The 12,056-nt window shown below is 45.9% G+C and overlaps 43 non-coding genes across 43 annotated transcripts; all 43 read right to left on the bottom strand.

The window, feature by feature from the left end:
• Positions 1–125: 125 nt before the first annotated feature.
• Positions 126–197, bottom strand: TRNAP-UGG (transfer RNA proline (anticodon UGG)). The gene has a single exon. It is a non-coding gene; the product is annotated as a tRNA-Pro (tRNA).
• Positions 198–605: 408 nt separating this feature from the next.
• On the bottom strand, positions 606–677 carry TRNAP-CGG (transfer RNA proline (anticodon CGG)). The gene has a single exon. It is a non-coding gene; the product is annotated as a tRNA-Pro (tRNA).
• An 89-nt stretch (positions 678–766) lies between these two features.
• TRNAP-UGG (transfer RNA proline (anticodon UGG)) lies at positions 767–838 on the bottom strand. The gene has a single exon. It is a non-coding gene; the product is annotated as a tRNA-Pro (tRNA).
• An 88-nt stretch (positions 839–926) lies between these two features.
• Positions 927–998, bottom strand: TRNAP-CGG (transfer RNA proline (anticodon CGG)). Its single transcript has one exon. It is a non-coding gene; the product is annotated as a tRNA-Pro (tRNA).
• Positions 999–1,087: 89 nt separating this feature from the next.
• TRNAP-UGG (transfer RNA proline (anticodon UGG)) lies at positions 1,088–1,159 on the bottom strand. The gene has a single exon. It is a non-coding gene; the product is annotated as a tRNA-Pro (tRNA).
• A 249-nt stretch (positions 1,160–1,408) lies between these two features.
• On the bottom strand, positions 1,409–1,480 carry TRNAP-UGG (transfer RNA proline (anticodon UGG)). The gene has a single exon. It is a non-coding gene; the product is annotated as a tRNA-Pro (tRNA).
• Positions 1,481–1,568: 88 nt separating this feature from the next.
• Positions 1,569–1,640, bottom strand: TRNAP-UGG (transfer RNA proline (anticodon UGG)). Its single transcript has one exon. It is a non-coding gene; the product is annotated as a tRNA-Pro (tRNA).
• Positions 1,641–1,728: 88 nt separating this feature from the next.
• On the bottom strand, positions 1,729–1,800 carry TRNAP-CGG (transfer RNA proline (anticodon CGG)). The gene has a single exon. It is a non-coding gene; the product is annotated as a tRNA-Pro (tRNA).
• An 89-nt stretch (positions 1,801–1,889) lies between these two features.
• On the bottom strand, positions 1,890–1,961 carry TRNAP-UGG (transfer RNA proline (anticodon UGG)). Its single transcript has one exon. It is a non-coding gene; the product is annotated as a tRNA-Pro (tRNA).
• An 88-nt stretch (positions 1,962–2,049) lies between these two features.
• On the bottom strand, positions 2,050–2,121 carry TRNAP-CGG (transfer RNA proline (anticodon CGG)). The gene has a single exon. It is a non-coding gene; the product is annotated as a tRNA-Pro (tRNA).
• Positions 2,122–2,210: 89 nt separating this feature from the next.
• Positions 2,211–2,282, bottom strand: TRNAP-UGG (transfer RNA proline (anticodon UGG)). Its single transcript has one exon. It is a non-coding gene; the product is annotated as a tRNA-Pro (tRNA).
• A 729-nt stretch (positions 2,283–3,011) lies between these two features.
• On the bottom strand, positions 3,012–3,083 carry TRNAP-UGG (transfer RNA proline (anticodon UGG)). Its single transcript has one exon. It is a non-coding gene; the product is annotated as a tRNA-Pro (tRNA).
• Positions 3,084–3,493: 410 nt separating this feature from the next.
• On the bottom strand, positions 3,494–3,565 carry TRNAP-UGG (transfer RNA proline (anticodon UGG)). Its single transcript has one exon. It is a non-coding gene; the product is annotated as a tRNA-Pro (tRNA).
• Positions 3,566–3,813: 248 nt separating this feature from the next.
• Positions 3,814–3,885, bottom strand: TRNAP-CGG (transfer RNA proline (anticodon CGG)). The gene has a single exon. It is a non-coding gene; the product is annotated as a tRNA-Pro (tRNA).
• An 89-nt stretch (positions 3,886–3,974) lies between these two features.
• Positions 3,975–4,046, bottom strand: TRNAP-UGG (transfer RNA proline (anticodon UGG)). Its single transcript has one exon. It is a non-coding gene; the product is annotated as a tRNA-Pro (tRNA).
• An 88-nt stretch (positions 4,047–4,134) lies between these two features.
• On the bottom strand, positions 4,135–4,206 carry TRNAP-CGG (transfer RNA proline (anticodon CGG)). The gene has a single exon. It is a non-coding gene; the product is annotated as a tRNA-Pro (tRNA).
• Positions 4,207–4,295: 89 nt separating this feature from the next.
• TRNAP-UGG (transfer RNA proline (anticodon UGG)) lies at positions 4,296–4,367 on the bottom strand. The gene has a single exon. It is a non-coding gene; the product is annotated as a tRNA-Pro (tRNA).
• A 249-nt stretch (positions 4,368–4,616) lies between these two features.
• Positions 4,617–4,688, bottom strand: TRNAP-UGG (transfer RNA proline (anticodon UGG)). The gene has a single exon. It is a non-coding gene; the product is annotated as a tRNA-Pro (tRNA).
• Positions 4,689–4,776: 88 nt separating this feature from the next.
• TRNAP-UGG (transfer RNA proline (anticodon UGG)) lies at positions 4,777–4,848 on the bottom strand. Its single transcript has one exon. It is a non-coding gene; the product is annotated as a tRNA-Pro (tRNA).
• Positions 4,849–4,934: 86 nt separating this feature from the next.
• Positions 4,935–5,008, bottom strand: TRNAP-AGG (transfer RNA proline (anticodon AGG)). The gene has a single exon. It is a non-coding gene; the product is annotated as a tRNA-Pro (tRNA).
• Positions 5,009–5,738: 730 nt separating this feature from the next.
• TRNAP-UGG (transfer RNA proline (anticodon UGG)) lies at positions 5,739–5,810 on the bottom strand. The gene has a single exon. It is a non-coding gene; the product is annotated as a tRNA-Pro (tRNA).
• Positions 5,811–5,896: 86 nt separating this feature from the next.
• TRNAP-CGG (transfer RNA proline (anticodon CGG)) lies at positions 5,897–5,970 on the bottom strand. Its single transcript has one exon. It is a non-coding gene; the product is annotated as a tRNA-Pro (tRNA).
• An 890-nt stretch (positions 5,971–6,860) lies between these two features.
• Positions 6,861–6,932, bottom strand: TRNAP-UGG (transfer RNA proline (anticodon UGG)). Its single transcript has one exon. It is a non-coding gene; the product is annotated as a tRNA-Pro (tRNA).
• A 409-nt stretch (positions 6,933–7,341) lies between these two features.
• TRNAP-UGG (transfer RNA proline (anticodon UGG)) lies at positions 7,342–7,413 on the bottom strand. Its single transcript has one exon. It is a non-coding gene; the product is annotated as a tRNA-Pro (tRNA).
• An 887-nt stretch (positions 7,414–8,300) lies between these two features.
• TRNAP-CGG (transfer RNA proline (anticodon CGG)) lies at positions 8,301–8,374 on the bottom strand. The gene has a single exon. It is a non-coding gene; the product is annotated as a tRNA-Pro (tRNA).
• Positions 8,375–8,460: 86 nt separating this feature from the next.
• TRNAP-AGG (transfer RNA proline (anticodon AGG)) lies at positions 8,461–8,534 on the bottom strand. Its single transcript has one exon. It is a non-coding gene; the product is annotated as a tRNA-Pro (tRNA).
• Positions 8,535–8,620: 86 nt separating this feature from the next.
• TRNAP-AGG (transfer RNA proline (anticodon AGG)) lies at positions 8,621–8,694 on the bottom strand. Its single transcript has one exon. It is a non-coding gene; the product is annotated as a tRNA-Pro (tRNA).
• An 88-nt stretch (positions 8,695–8,782) lies between these two features.
• Positions 8,783–8,854, bottom strand: TRNAP-UGG (transfer RNA proline (anticodon UGG)). Its single transcript has one exon. It is a non-coding gene; the product is annotated as a tRNA-Pro (tRNA).
• Positions 8,855–9,100: 246 nt separating this feature from the next.
• TRNAP-AGG (transfer RNA proline (anticodon AGG)) lies at positions 9,101–9,174 on the bottom strand. Its single transcript has one exon. It is a non-coding gene; the product is annotated as a tRNA-Pro (tRNA).
• An 88-nt stretch (positions 9,175–9,262) lies between these two features.
• Positions 9,263–9,334, bottom strand: TRNAP-UGG (transfer RNA proline (anticodon UGG)). The gene has a single exon. It is a non-coding gene; the product is annotated as a tRNA-Pro (tRNA).
• An 86-nt stretch (positions 9,335–9,420) lies between these two features.
• On the bottom strand, positions 9,421–9,494 carry TRNAP-CGG (transfer RNA proline (anticodon CGG)). The gene has a single exon. It is a non-coding gene; the product is annotated as a tRNA-Pro (tRNA).
• Positions 9,495–9,582: 88 nt separating this feature from the next.
• Positions 9,583–9,654, bottom strand: TRNAP-UGG (transfer RNA proline (anticodon UGG)). Its single transcript has one exon. It is a non-coding gene; the product is annotated as a tRNA-Pro (tRNA).
• Positions 9,655–9,741: 87 nt separating this feature from the next.
• On the bottom strand, positions 9,742–9,814 carry TRNAP-CGG (transfer RNA proline (anticodon CGG)). The gene has a single exon. It is a non-coding gene; the product is annotated as a tRNA-Pro (tRNA).
• A 410-nt stretch (positions 9,815–10,224) lies between these two features.
• Positions 10,225–10,296, bottom strand: TRNAP-UGG (transfer RNA proline (anticodon UGG)). Its single transcript has one exon. It is a non-coding gene; the product is annotated as a tRNA-Pro (tRNA).
• Positions 10,297–10,382: 86 nt separating this feature from the next.
• Positions 10,383–10,456, bottom strand: TRNAP-CGG (transfer RNA proline (anticodon CGG)). Its single transcript has one exon. It is a non-coding gene; the product is annotated as a tRNA-Pro (tRNA).
• Positions 10,457–10,542: 86 nt separating this feature from the next.
• TRNAP-AGG (transfer RNA proline (anticodon AGG)) lies at positions 10,543–10,616 on the bottom strand. The gene has a single exon. It is a non-coding gene; the product is annotated as a tRNA-Pro (tRNA).
• Positions 10,617–10,705: 89 nt separating this feature from the next.
• TRNAP-CGG (transfer RNA proline (anticodon CGG)) lies at positions 10,706–10,777 on the bottom strand. The gene has a single exon. It is a non-coding gene; the product is annotated as a tRNA-Pro (tRNA).
• An 89-nt stretch (positions 10,778–10,866) lies between these two features.
• On the bottom strand, positions 10,867–10,938 carry TRNAP-UGG (transfer RNA proline (anticodon UGG)). Its single transcript has one exon. It is a non-coding gene; the product is annotated as a tRNA-Pro (tRNA).
• A 246-nt stretch (positions 10,939–11,184) lies between these two features.
• Positions 11,185–11,258, bottom strand: TRNAP-AGG (transfer RNA proline (anticodon AGG)). The gene has a single exon. It is a non-coding gene; the product is annotated as a tRNA-Pro (tRNA).
• Positions 11,259–11,346: 88 nt separating this feature from the next.
• On the bottom strand, positions 11,347–11,418 carry TRNAP-UGG (transfer RNA proline (anticodon UGG)). Its single transcript has one exon. It is a non-coding gene; the product is annotated as a tRNA-Pro (tRNA).
• Positions 11,419–11,504: 86 nt separating this feature from the next.
• On the bottom strand, positions 11,505–11,578 carry TRNAP-CGG (transfer RNA proline (anticodon CGG)). Its single transcript has one exon. It is a non-coding gene; the product is annotated as a tRNA-Pro (tRNA).
• An 88-nt stretch (positions 11,579–11,666) lies between these two features.
• Positions 11,667–11,738, bottom strand: TRNAP-UGG (transfer RNA proline (anticodon UGG)). The gene has a single exon. It is a non-coding gene; the product is annotated as a tRNA-Pro (tRNA).
• An 87-nt stretch (positions 11,739–11,825) lies between these two features.
• On the bottom strand, positions 11,826–11,898 carry TRNAP-CGG (transfer RNA proline (anticodon CGG)). Its single transcript has one exon. It is a non-coding gene; the product is annotated as a tRNA-Pro (tRNA).
• Between the last annotated feature and the right edge of the window lie 158 nt (positions 11,899–12,056).

Raw genomic sequence — 12,056 nt, forward strand, 5'->3', positions numbered from 1 at the left:
ACCCAAAGCGAGAATCATACCCCTAGACCAACGGACCATCTATGAAATAAGACATGCTTAACTCATAGGCCTACCCTCTAGTTAGTTGCATTTAAATAGTCACTAAATTACCTCTGCAAAAACTCGGGTCCGTCCGGGATTTGAACCCGGGACCACTCACACCCAAAGCGAGTATCATACCCCTAGACCAACGGACCATGTATGAAACAAAACATGCTCAACTCAAAGGCCTACCCTGTAGTTAGTTGCATTTAAATAGTCACTAAATTACCTCTGCAAAAACTAGGGTCCGTCCGGGATTTGAATCCGGGACCACTCACACCCGAAGCGAGTATCATACCCCTAGACCAACGGACGAAGTATGACACTGAAACATGCTCATCTCGTAGTCCTACTATTTAACTAGTTACATTTAAATAGTCACCAAATTACTTTTGCAAAACTCGGGTCCGTCCGGGATTTGAACCCGGGACCACTCACACCCGAAGCGAGTAACATACCCCAAAACCAACGGATCATGTATGACAGCGAGACATTCTCAACTCGTAGTCCTACAATTTAACTAGTTGCATTTAAATAGTCACCAAATTACTTCTGCAAACCTCGGGTCCGTCCAGGATTTGAACCCGGGACCACTCACACCCGAAGCGAGTATCATACCCCTAGACCAACGGACCATGTATGACACTGAAACATGCTCAACTCGTAGTCCTACAATTTAACTCGTTGCATTTGAATAGTCACTAAATTACCTCTGCAAAAACTCGGGTCCGTCCGGGAATTGAACCCGGGACCACTCACACCCAAAGCGAGTATCATACCCCTAGACCAACGGACCATGTAAGAAATAAAACATGCTCAACTCATAGGCCTACCCTGTAGTTAGTTGCATTTAAATAGTCACTAAATTACCTCTGCAAAAACTCGGGTCCGTCCGGGATTTGAACCCGGGACCACTCACACCCGAGGCGAGTATCATACCCCTAGAACAACGGACCATGTATGACACTGAAACATGCTCAACTCGTAGGCCTACAATATAACTAGTTGCATTTAAATAGTCACTAAATTACCTCTGCAAAAACTCGGGTCCGTCCGGGAATTGAACCCGGGACCACTCACACCCAAAGCGAGTATCATACCCCTAGACCAACGGACCATGTATGAAATAAAACATGCTCAACACATAGGCCTACCCTGTAGTTAGTTGCATTTAAATAGTCACTAAATTACCTCTGCAAAAACTCGGGTCGGTCCGGTATTTGAACCCGGGACCACTCGCACCCTATGCGAGTATCATACCCCTAGACCAACGGACGAAGTATGACACTGAAACATGCTCATCTCGTAGTCCTACAATTTAACTCGTAGCATTTGAATAGTCACCAAATTACTTCTGCAAAAACTCGGGTCCGTCCGGGATTTGAACCCGGGAACACTCGCACCCAAAGCGAGTATCATACCCCTAGACCAACGGACCATGTATGAAATAGAACATGCTCAACTCATAGGCCTACCCTGTATTTAGTTGCATTTAAATAGTCACTAAATTACCTCTGCAAAAACTCGGGTCCGTCCGGGATTTGAACCCGGGACCACTCACACCCAAAGCGAGTATCATACCCCTAGACCAACGGACCATGTATGAAATAAAACATGCTCAACTCATAGGCCTACCCTGTAGTTAGTTGCATTTAAATAGTCACTAAATTACCTCTGCAAAAAATCGGGTCCGTCCGGGATTTGAACCCGGGACCACTCACACCCGAGGCGAGTATCATACCCCTAGACCAACGAACCATGTATGACACTGAAACATGCTCATCTCGTAGGCCTACAATACAACTAGTTGAATTTAAATAGTCACTAAATTACCTCTGCAAAAACTCGGGTCCGTCCGGGAATTGAACCCGGGACCACTCACACCCAAAGCGAGTATCATACCCCTAGACCAACGGACCATGTATGAAACAATACATGCTCAACTCAAAGGCCTACCCTGTAGTTAGTTGCATTTAAATAGTCACTAAATTACCTCTGCAAAAACTCGGGTCCGTCCGGGATTTGAACCCGGGACCACTCACACCCGAGGCGAGTATCATACCCCTAGACCAACGGACCATGTATGACACTGAAACATGCTCAACTCGTAGGCCTACAATATAACTAGTTGCATTTAAATAGTCACTAAATTACCTCTGCAAAAACTCGGGTCCGTCCGGGATTTGAACCCGGGACCACTCACACCCAAAGCGAGTATCATACCCCTAGACCAACGGACCATGTATGAAATAAAACATGCTCAACTCATAGGCCTACCCTGTAGTTAGTTGCATTTAAATAGTCACTAAATTACCTCTGCAAAAACTCGGGTCCGTCCGAGATTTGAACCCGGGACCACTCACACCCAAAGCGAGTATCATACCCCTAGACCAACGGACCATGTATGAAATAAAACATGCTCAACTCATAGGCCTACCCTGTAGTTAGTTGCATTTAAATAGTCACTAAATTACCTCTGCAAAAAATCGGGTCCGTCCGGGATTTCAACCCGGGACCACTCACACCCAAACCGAGTATCATACCCCTAGACCAACGGACCATGTATGAAATAAAACATACCTCAACTCATAGGCCTACCCTGTAGTTAGTTGCATTTAAATAGTCACTAAATTACCTCTGCAAAAACTCGGGTCCGTCCGAGATTTGAACCCGGGACCACTCACACCCAAAGCGAGTATCATACCCCTAGACCAACGGACCATGTATGAAATAAAACATGCTCAACTCATAGGCCTACCCTGTAGTTAGTTGCATTTAAATAGTCACTAAATTACCTCTGCAAAAAATCGAGTCCGTCCGGGATTTGAACCCGGAACCACTCACACCCGAAGCGAGTATCATACCCCTAGACCAACGGACGAAGTATGACACTGAAACATGCTCAGCTCGTAGTCCTACAATTTAACTAGTTGCATTTAAATAGTCACCAAATTACTTCTGCAAAACTCGGGTCCGTCCGGGATTTGAACCCGGGACCACTCGCACCCAAAGCGAGTATCATACCCCTAGACCAACGGACCATGTATGACACTGAAACATGCTCAACTCGTAGGCCTACAATATAACTAGTTGCATTTAAATAGTCACTAAATTACCTCTGCAAAAACTCGGGTCCGTCCGAGATTTGAACCCGGGACCACTCACACCCAAAGCGAGTATCATACCCCTAGACCAACGGACCATGTATGAAATAAAACATGCTCAACTCATAGGCCTACCCTGTAGTTAGTTGCATTTAAATAGTCACTAAATTACCTCTGCAAAAAATCGGGTCCGTCCGGGATTTGAACCCGGAACCACTCACACCCGAAGCGAGTATCATACCCCTAGACCAACGGACGAAGTATGACACTGAAACATGCTCAGCTCGTAGTCCTACAATTTAACTAGTTGCATTTAAATAGTCACCAAATTACTTCTGCAAAAACTCGAGTCCGTCCGGGATTTGAACCCGGGACCACTCGCACCCAAAGCGAGAATCATACCCCTAGACCAACGGACCATCTATGAAATAAAACATGCTTAACTCATAGGCCTACCCTCTAATTAGTTGCATTTAAATAGTCACTAAATTACCTCTGCAAAAAGTCGGATCCGCCCGGGATTTGAACCCGGGACCACTCACACCCGAAGCGAGTATCATACAGCTAGACCAACGGACCTTGTATGAAATAAAACATGCTTAACTCATAGGCCTACCCTCTAGTTAGTTGCATTTAAATAGTCACTAAATTACCTCTGCAAAAACTCGGGTCCGTCCGGGATTTGAACCCGGGACCACTCACACCCGAGGCGAGTATCATACCCCTAGACCAACGGACCATGTATGACACTGAAACATGCTCATCTCGTAGGCCTACAATATAACTAGTTGAATTTAAATAGTCACTAAATTACCTCTGCAAAAACTCGGGTCCGTCCGGGAATTGAACCCGGGACCACTCACACCCAAAGCGAGTATCATACCCCTAGACCAACGGACCATGTATGAAACAAAACATGCTCAACTCAAAGGCCTACCCTGTAGTTAGTTGCATTTAAATAGTCACTAAATTACCTCTGCAAAAACTCGGGTCCGTCCGGGATTTGAACCCGGGACCACTCACACCCGACGCGAGTATCATACCCCTAGACCAACGGACCATGTGTGACACTGAAACATGCTCAACTCGTAGGCCTACAATATAACTAGTTGCATTTAAATAGTCACTAAATTACCTCTGCAAAAACTCGGGTCCGTCCGGGAATTGAACCCGGGACCACTCACACCCAAAGCGAGTATCATACCCCTAGACCAACGGACCATGTATGAAATAAAACATGCTCAACTCATAGGCCTACCCTGTAGTTAGTTGCATTTAAATAGTCACTAAATTACCTCTGCAAAAACTCGGGTCGGTCCGGGATTTGAACCCGGGACCACTCGCACCCTAAGCGAGTATCATACCCCTAGACCAACGGACGAAGTATGACACTGAAACATGCTCATCTCGTAGTCCTACAATTTAACTCGTAGCATTTGAATAGTCACCAAATTACTTCTGCAAAAACTCGAGTCCGTCCGGGATTTGAACCCGGGACCACTCGCACCCAAAGCGAGTATCATACCCCTAGACCAACGGACCATGTATGAAATAGAACATGCTCAACTCATAGGCCTACCCTGTAGTTAGTTGCATTTAAATAGTCACTAAATTACCTCTGCAAAAACTCGGGTCCGTCCGGGATTTGAACCCGGGACCACTCACACCCAAAGCGAGTATCATACCCCTAGACCAACGGACCATGTATGAAATAAAACATGCTCAACTCATAGGCCTACCCTGTAGTTAGTTGCATTTAAATAGTCACTAAATTACCTCTGCAAAAACTCGGGTCCGTCCGGGATTTGAACCCGGGACCACTCGCACCCTAAGCGAGTATCATACCCCTAGACCAACGGACGAAGTATGACACTGAAACATGCTCAGCTCGTAGTCCTACAATTTAACTAGTTACATTTAAATAGTCACCAAATTACTTCTGCAAAACTCGGGTCCGTCCGGGATTTTAACCGGGGACCCCTCGCACCCTAAGCGAGTATCATACCCCTAGACCAACGGACGAAATATGACACTGAAGCATGCTCAACTCGTAGTCCTACAATTTAATTAGTTACATTTAAATAGTCACCAAATTACTTCTGCAAAACTCGGGTCCGTCCGGGATTTGAAACCGGGACCACTCACACCCGAAGCGAGTATCATACCCCTAGAACAACGGACGAAGTATGACACTGAAACATGCTCAGCTCGTAGTCCTACAATTTAACTAGTTACATTTAAATAGTCACCAAATTACTTCTGCAAAACTCGGGTCCGTCCGGGACTTGAACCCGGGACCACTCGCACCCAAAGCGAGTATCACACCCCTAGACCAACGGACGAAGTATGACACTGAAACATGCTCATCTCGTAGTCCTACAATTTAACTCGTAGCATTTAAATAGTCACCAAATTACTTCTGCAAAAACTCGGGTCCGTCCGGGATTTGAACCCGGGACCACTCACACCCGAAGCGAGTATCATACCCCTAGACCAACCGACGAAGTATGACACTGAAGCATGCTCAACTCGTAGTCCTACAGTTTAATTAGTTACATTTAAATAGTCACCAAATTACCTCTGCAAAAACTCGGGCCCGTCCGGGATTTGAACCCGGGACCACTCACACCCAAAGCGAGTATCATACCCCTAGACCAACGGACCATGTATGAAATAAAACATGCTCAACTCATAGGCCTACCCTGTAGTTAGTTGCATTAAAATAGTCACTAAATTACCTCTGCAAAAACTCGGGTCCGTCCGGGATTTGAACCCGGGACCACTCACACCCGAAGCGAGTATCATACCCCTAGACCAACGGACGAAGTATGACACTGAAACATGCTCAGCTCGTAGTCCTACAATTTAACTAGTTACATTTAAATAGTCACCAAATTACTTCTGCAAAACTCGGGTCCGTCCGGGATTTGAACCCGGGAACACTCGCACCCTAAGCGAGTATCATACCCCTAGACCAACGGACGAAGTATGACACTGAAACATGCTCAACTCGTAGTCCTACAATTTAACTAGTTACATTTAAATAGTCACCAAATTACTTCTGCAAAACTCGGGTGCGTCCGGGATTTGAACCCGGGACCACTCGCACCCAAAGCGAGTATCATACCCCTAGACCAACGGACCATGTATGAAATAAAACATGCTCAACTCATAGGCCTACCCTGTAGATAGTTGCATTTAAATAGTCACTAAATTACTTCTGCAAAAACTCGGGTCCGTCCGGGATTTTAACCGGGGACCCCTCGCACCCTAAGCGAGTATCATACCCCTAGACCAACGGACGAAATATGACACTGAAGCATGCTCAACTCGTAGTCCTACTATTTAACTAGTTACTTTTAAATAGTCACCAAATTACTTCTGCAAAAACACGGGTCTGTCCGGGATTTGAACCCGGGACCACTCGCACCCAAAGCGAGTATCATACCCCTAGACTAACGGACCATGTATGAAATAAAACATGCTCTTCTCATAGGCCTACCCTGTAGTTAGTTGCATTTAAATAGTCACTAAATTACCTCTGCAAAAACTCGGGCCCGTCCGGGATTTGAACCCGGGACCACTCACACCCGAAGCGAGTATCATACCCCTAGACCAACGGATCATGTATGACACTGAAACATGCTCAACTCGTAGGCCTACAATATAACTAGTTGCATTTAAATAGTCACTAAATTACCTCTGCAAAAATTGGGGTCCGTCCGGGATTTGAACCCGGGACCACTCACACCCAAAGCGAGCATCATACCCCTAGACCAACGGACCATGTATGAAATAAAACATGCTCAACTCATAGGCCTACCCTGTTGTTAGTTGCATTTAAATAGTCACTAAATTACTTCTGCAAAAACTCGGGTCCGTCCGGGATTTTAACCGGGGACCCCTCGCACCCTAAGCGAGTATCATACCCCTAGACCAACGGACGAAATATGACACTGAAGCATGCTCAACTCGTAGTCCTACTATTTAACTAGTTACTTTTAAATAGTCACCAAATTACTTCTGCAAAAACACGGGTCTGTCCGGGATTTGAACCCGGGACCACTCGCACCCAAAGCGAGTATCATACCCCTAGACTAACGGACCATGTTTGAAATAAAACATGCTCTTCTCATAGGCCTACAATATAACTAGTTGCATTTAAATAGTCACTAAATTACCTCTGCAAAAATTGGGGTCCGTCCGGGAATTGAACCCGGGACCACTCACACCCAAAGCGAGCATCATACCCCTAGACCAACGGACCATGTATGAAATAAAACATGCTCAACTCATAGGCCTACCCTGTTGTTAGTTGCATTTAAATAGTCACTAAATTACTTCTGCAAAAACTCGGGTCCGTCCGGGATTTTAACCGGGGACCCCTCGCACCCTAAGCGAGTATCATACCCCTAGACCAACGGACGAAATATGACACTGAAGCATGCTCAACTCGTAGTCCTACTATTTAACTAGTTACTTTTAAATAGTCACCAAATTACTTCTGCAAAAACACGGGTCCGTCCGGGATTTGAACCCGGGACCACTCGCACCCAAAGCGAGTATCATACCCCTAGACCAACGGACGATGTATGAAATAAAACATGCTCAACTCATAGGCCTACCCTGTAGTTAGTTGCATTTAAATAGTCACTAAATTACCTCTGCAAAAACTCGGGTCCGTCCGGGATTTGAACCCGGGACCACTCACACCCGAAGCGAGTACCATACCCCTAGACCAACGGACGAAGTATGACACTGAAACATGCTCAGCTCGTAGTCCTACAATTTAACTAGTTACATTTAAATAGTCACCAAATTACTTCTGCAAAACTCGGGTCCGTCCGGGATTTTAACCGGGGACCCCTCGCACCCTAAGCGAGTATCATACCCCTAGACCAACGGACGAAATATGACACTGAAGCATGCTCAACTCGTAGTCCTACAATTTAATTAGTTACATTTAAATAGTCACCAAATTACTTCTGCAAAACTCGGGTCCGTCCGGGATTTGAAACCGGGACCACTCACACCCGAAGCGAGTATCATACCCCTAGAACAACGGACGAAGTATGACACTGAAACATGCTCAGCTCGTAGTCCTACAATTTAACTAGTTACATTTAAATAGTCACCAAATTACTTCTGCAAAACTCGGGTCCGTCCGGGATTTGAACCCGGGACCACTCGCACCCGAAGCGAGTATCATACCCCTAGACCAACGGACGAAGTATGACACTGAAACATGCTCAGCTCGTAGTCCTACAATTTAACTAGTTACATTTAAATAGTCACCAAATTACTTCAGCAAAACTCGGGTCCGTCCGGGATTTGAACCCGGGACCACTCGCACCCTAAGCGAGTATCATACCCCTAGACCAACGGACGAAGTATGACACTGAAACATGCTCAACTCGTAGTCCTACAATTTAACTAGTTACATTTAAATAGTCACCAAATTACTTCTGCAAAACTCGGGTCCGTCCGGGATTTGAACCCGGGACCACTCGCACCCTAAGCGAGTATCATACCCCTAGACCAACGGACGAAGTATGACACTGAAACATGCTCAACTCGTAGTCCTACAATTTAACTAGTTACATTTAAATAGTCACCAAATTACTTCTGCAAAACTCGGGTCCGTCCGGGATTTGAACCCGGGACCACTCGCACCCAAAGCGAGTATCATACCCCTAGACCAACGGACCATGTATGAAATAAAACATGCTCAACTCATAGGCCTACCCTGTAGTTAGTTGCATTAAAATAGTCACTAAATTACCTCTGCAAAAACTCGGGTCCGTCCGGGATTTGATCCCGGGACCACTCACACCCGAAGCGAGTATCATACCCCTAGACCAACGGACGAAGTATGACACTGAAACATGCTCAGCTCGTAGTCCTACAATTTAACTAGTTACATTTAAATAGTCACCAAATTACTTCTGCAAAACTCGGGTCCGTCCGGGATTTGAACCCGGGACCACTCGCACCCTAAGCGAGTATCATACCCCTAGACCAACGGACGAAGTATGACACTGAAACATGCTCAACTCGTAGTCCTACAATTTAACTAGTTACATTTAAATAGTCACCAAATTACTTCTGCAAAACTCGGGTCCGTCCGGGATTTGAACCCGGGACCACTCGCACCCAAAGCGAGTATCATACCCCTAGACCAACGGACCATGTATGAAATAAAACATGCTCAACTCATAGGCCTACCCTGTAGTTAGTTGCATTAAAATAGTCACTAAATTACCTCTGCAAAAACTCGGGTCCGTCCGGGATTTGAACCCGGGACCCCTCACACCCGAAGCGAGTATCATACCCCTAGACCAACGGACGAAGTATGACACTGAAACATGCTCAACTCGTAGTCCTACAATTTAACTAGTTACATTTAAATAGTCACCAAATTACTTCTGCAAAACTCGGGTCCGTCCGGGATTTGAACCCGGGACCACTCGCACCCAAAGCGAGTATCATACCCCTAGACCAACGGACCATGTATGAAATAAAACATGCTCATCTCATAGGCCTACCCTGTAGTTAGTTGCATTTAAATAGTCACTAAATTACCTCTGCAAAAACTCGGGTCCGTCCGGGATTTGAACCCGGGACCACTCACACCCGAAGCGAGTATCATACCCCTAGACCAACGGATCATGTATGACACTGAAACATGCTCAACTCGTAGGCCTACAATATAACTAGTTGCATTTAAATAGTCACTAAATTACCTCTGCAAAAATTCGGGTCCGTCCGGGATTTGAACCCGGGACCACTCACACCCAAACCGAGCATCATACCCCTAGACCAACGGACCATGTATGAAATAAAACATGCTCAACTCATAGGCCTACCCTGTTGTTAGTTGCATTTAAATAGTCACTAAATTACTTCTGCAAAAACTCGGGTCCGTCCGGGATTTTAACCGGGGACCCCTCGCACCCTAAGCGAGTATCATACCCCTAGACCAACGGAGGAAATATGACACTGAAGCATGCTCAACTCGTAGTCCTACTATTTAACTAGTTACTTTTAAATAGTCACCAAATTACTTCTGCAAAAACACGGGTCCGTCCGGGATTTGAACCCGGGACCACTCGCACCCAAAGCGAGTATCATACCCCTAGACCAACGGACCATGTATGAAATAAAACATGCTCAACTCATAGGCCTAGCCTGTAGTTAGTTGCATTTAAATAGTCACTAAATTACCTCTGAAAAAACTCGGGTCCGTCCGGGATTCGAACCCGGGACCACTCACACCCGAAGCGAGTATCATACCCCTAGACCAACGGACGAAGTATGACACTGAAACATGCTCAACTCGAAGGCCTACAATATAACTAGTTGCATTTAAATAGTCACTAAATTACTTCTGCAAAACTCGGGTCCGTCCGGGATTTGAACCCGGGACCACTCGCACCCTAAGCGAGTATCATACCCCTAGACCAACGGACGAAGTATGACACTGAAACATGCTCAACTCGTAGTCCTACAATTTAACTAGTTGCATTTAAATAGTCACTAAATTACCTCTGCAAAAACTCGGGTCCGTCCGGGATTTGAACCCGGGACCACTCACACCCGAAGCGAGTACCATACCCCTAGACCAACGGACCATGTATGACACTGAAACATGCTCAACTCGTAGGCCTACAATATAACTAGTTGCATTTAAATAGTCACTAAATTACCTCTGCAAAAACTCGGGTCCGTCCGGGATTTGAACCCGGGACCACTCACACCCAAAGCGAGTATCATACCCCTAGACCAACGGACCATGTATGAAATAAAACATGCTCAACTCATAGGCCTACCCTGTAGTTAGTTGCATTAAAATAGTCACTAAATTACCTCTGCAAAAACTCGGGTCCGTCCGGGATTTGATCCCGGGACCACTCACACCCGAAGCGAGTATCATACCCCTAGACCAACGGACGAAGTATGACACTGAAACATGCTCAGCTCGTAGTCCTACAATTTAACTAGTTACATTTAAATAGTCACCAAATTACTTCTGCAAAACTCGGGTCCGTCCGGGATTTGAACCCGGGACCACTCGCACCCTAAGCGAGTATCATACCCCTAGACCAACGGACGAAGTATGACACTGAAACATGCTCAACTCGTAGTCCTACAATTTAACTAGTTACATTTAAATAGTCACCAAATTACTTCTGCAAAACTCGGGTCCGTCCGGGATTTGAACCCGGGACCACTCGCACCCAAAGCGAGTATCATACCCCTAGACCAACGGACCATGTATGAAATAAAACATGCTCAACTCATAGGCCTACCCTGTAGTTAGTTGCATTAAAATAGTCACTAAATTACCTCTGCAAAAACTCGGGTCCGTCCGGGATTTGAACCCGGGACCCCTCACACCCGAAGCGAGTATCATACCCCTAGACCAACGGACGAAGTATGACACTGAAACATGCTCAACTCGTAGTCCTACAATTTAACTAGTTACATTTAAATAGTCACCAAATTACTTCTGCAAAACTCGGGTCCGTCCGGGATTTGAACCCGGGACCACTCGCACCCAAAGCGAGTATCATACCCCTAGACCAACGGACCATGTATGAAATAAAACATGCTCATCTCATAGGCCTACCCTGTAGTTAGTTGCATTTAAATAGTCACTAAATTACCTCTGCAAAGACTCGGGTCCGTCCGGGATTTGAACCCGGGACCACTCACACCCGAAGCGAGTATCATACCCCTAGACCAACGGATCATGTATGACACTGAAACATGCTCAACTCGTAGGCCTACAATATAACTAGTTGCATTTAAATAGTCACTAAATTACCTCTGCAAAAATTCGGGTCCGTCCGGGATTTGAACCCGGGACCACTCACACCCAAACCGAGCATCATACCCCTAGACCAACGG

The sequence above is a fragment of the Phalangium opilio genome, unplaced genomic scaffold (assembly GCF_054372755.1).
Source record: "Phalangium opilio isolate 3A_F unplaced genomic scaffold, DU_Popi_V2 ptg000487l_1, whole genome shotgun sequence".
NCBI classification, from domain to species: domain Eukaryota; kingdom Metazoa; phylum Arthropoda; class Arachnida; order Opiliones; family Phalangiidae; genus Phalangium; species Phalangium opilio.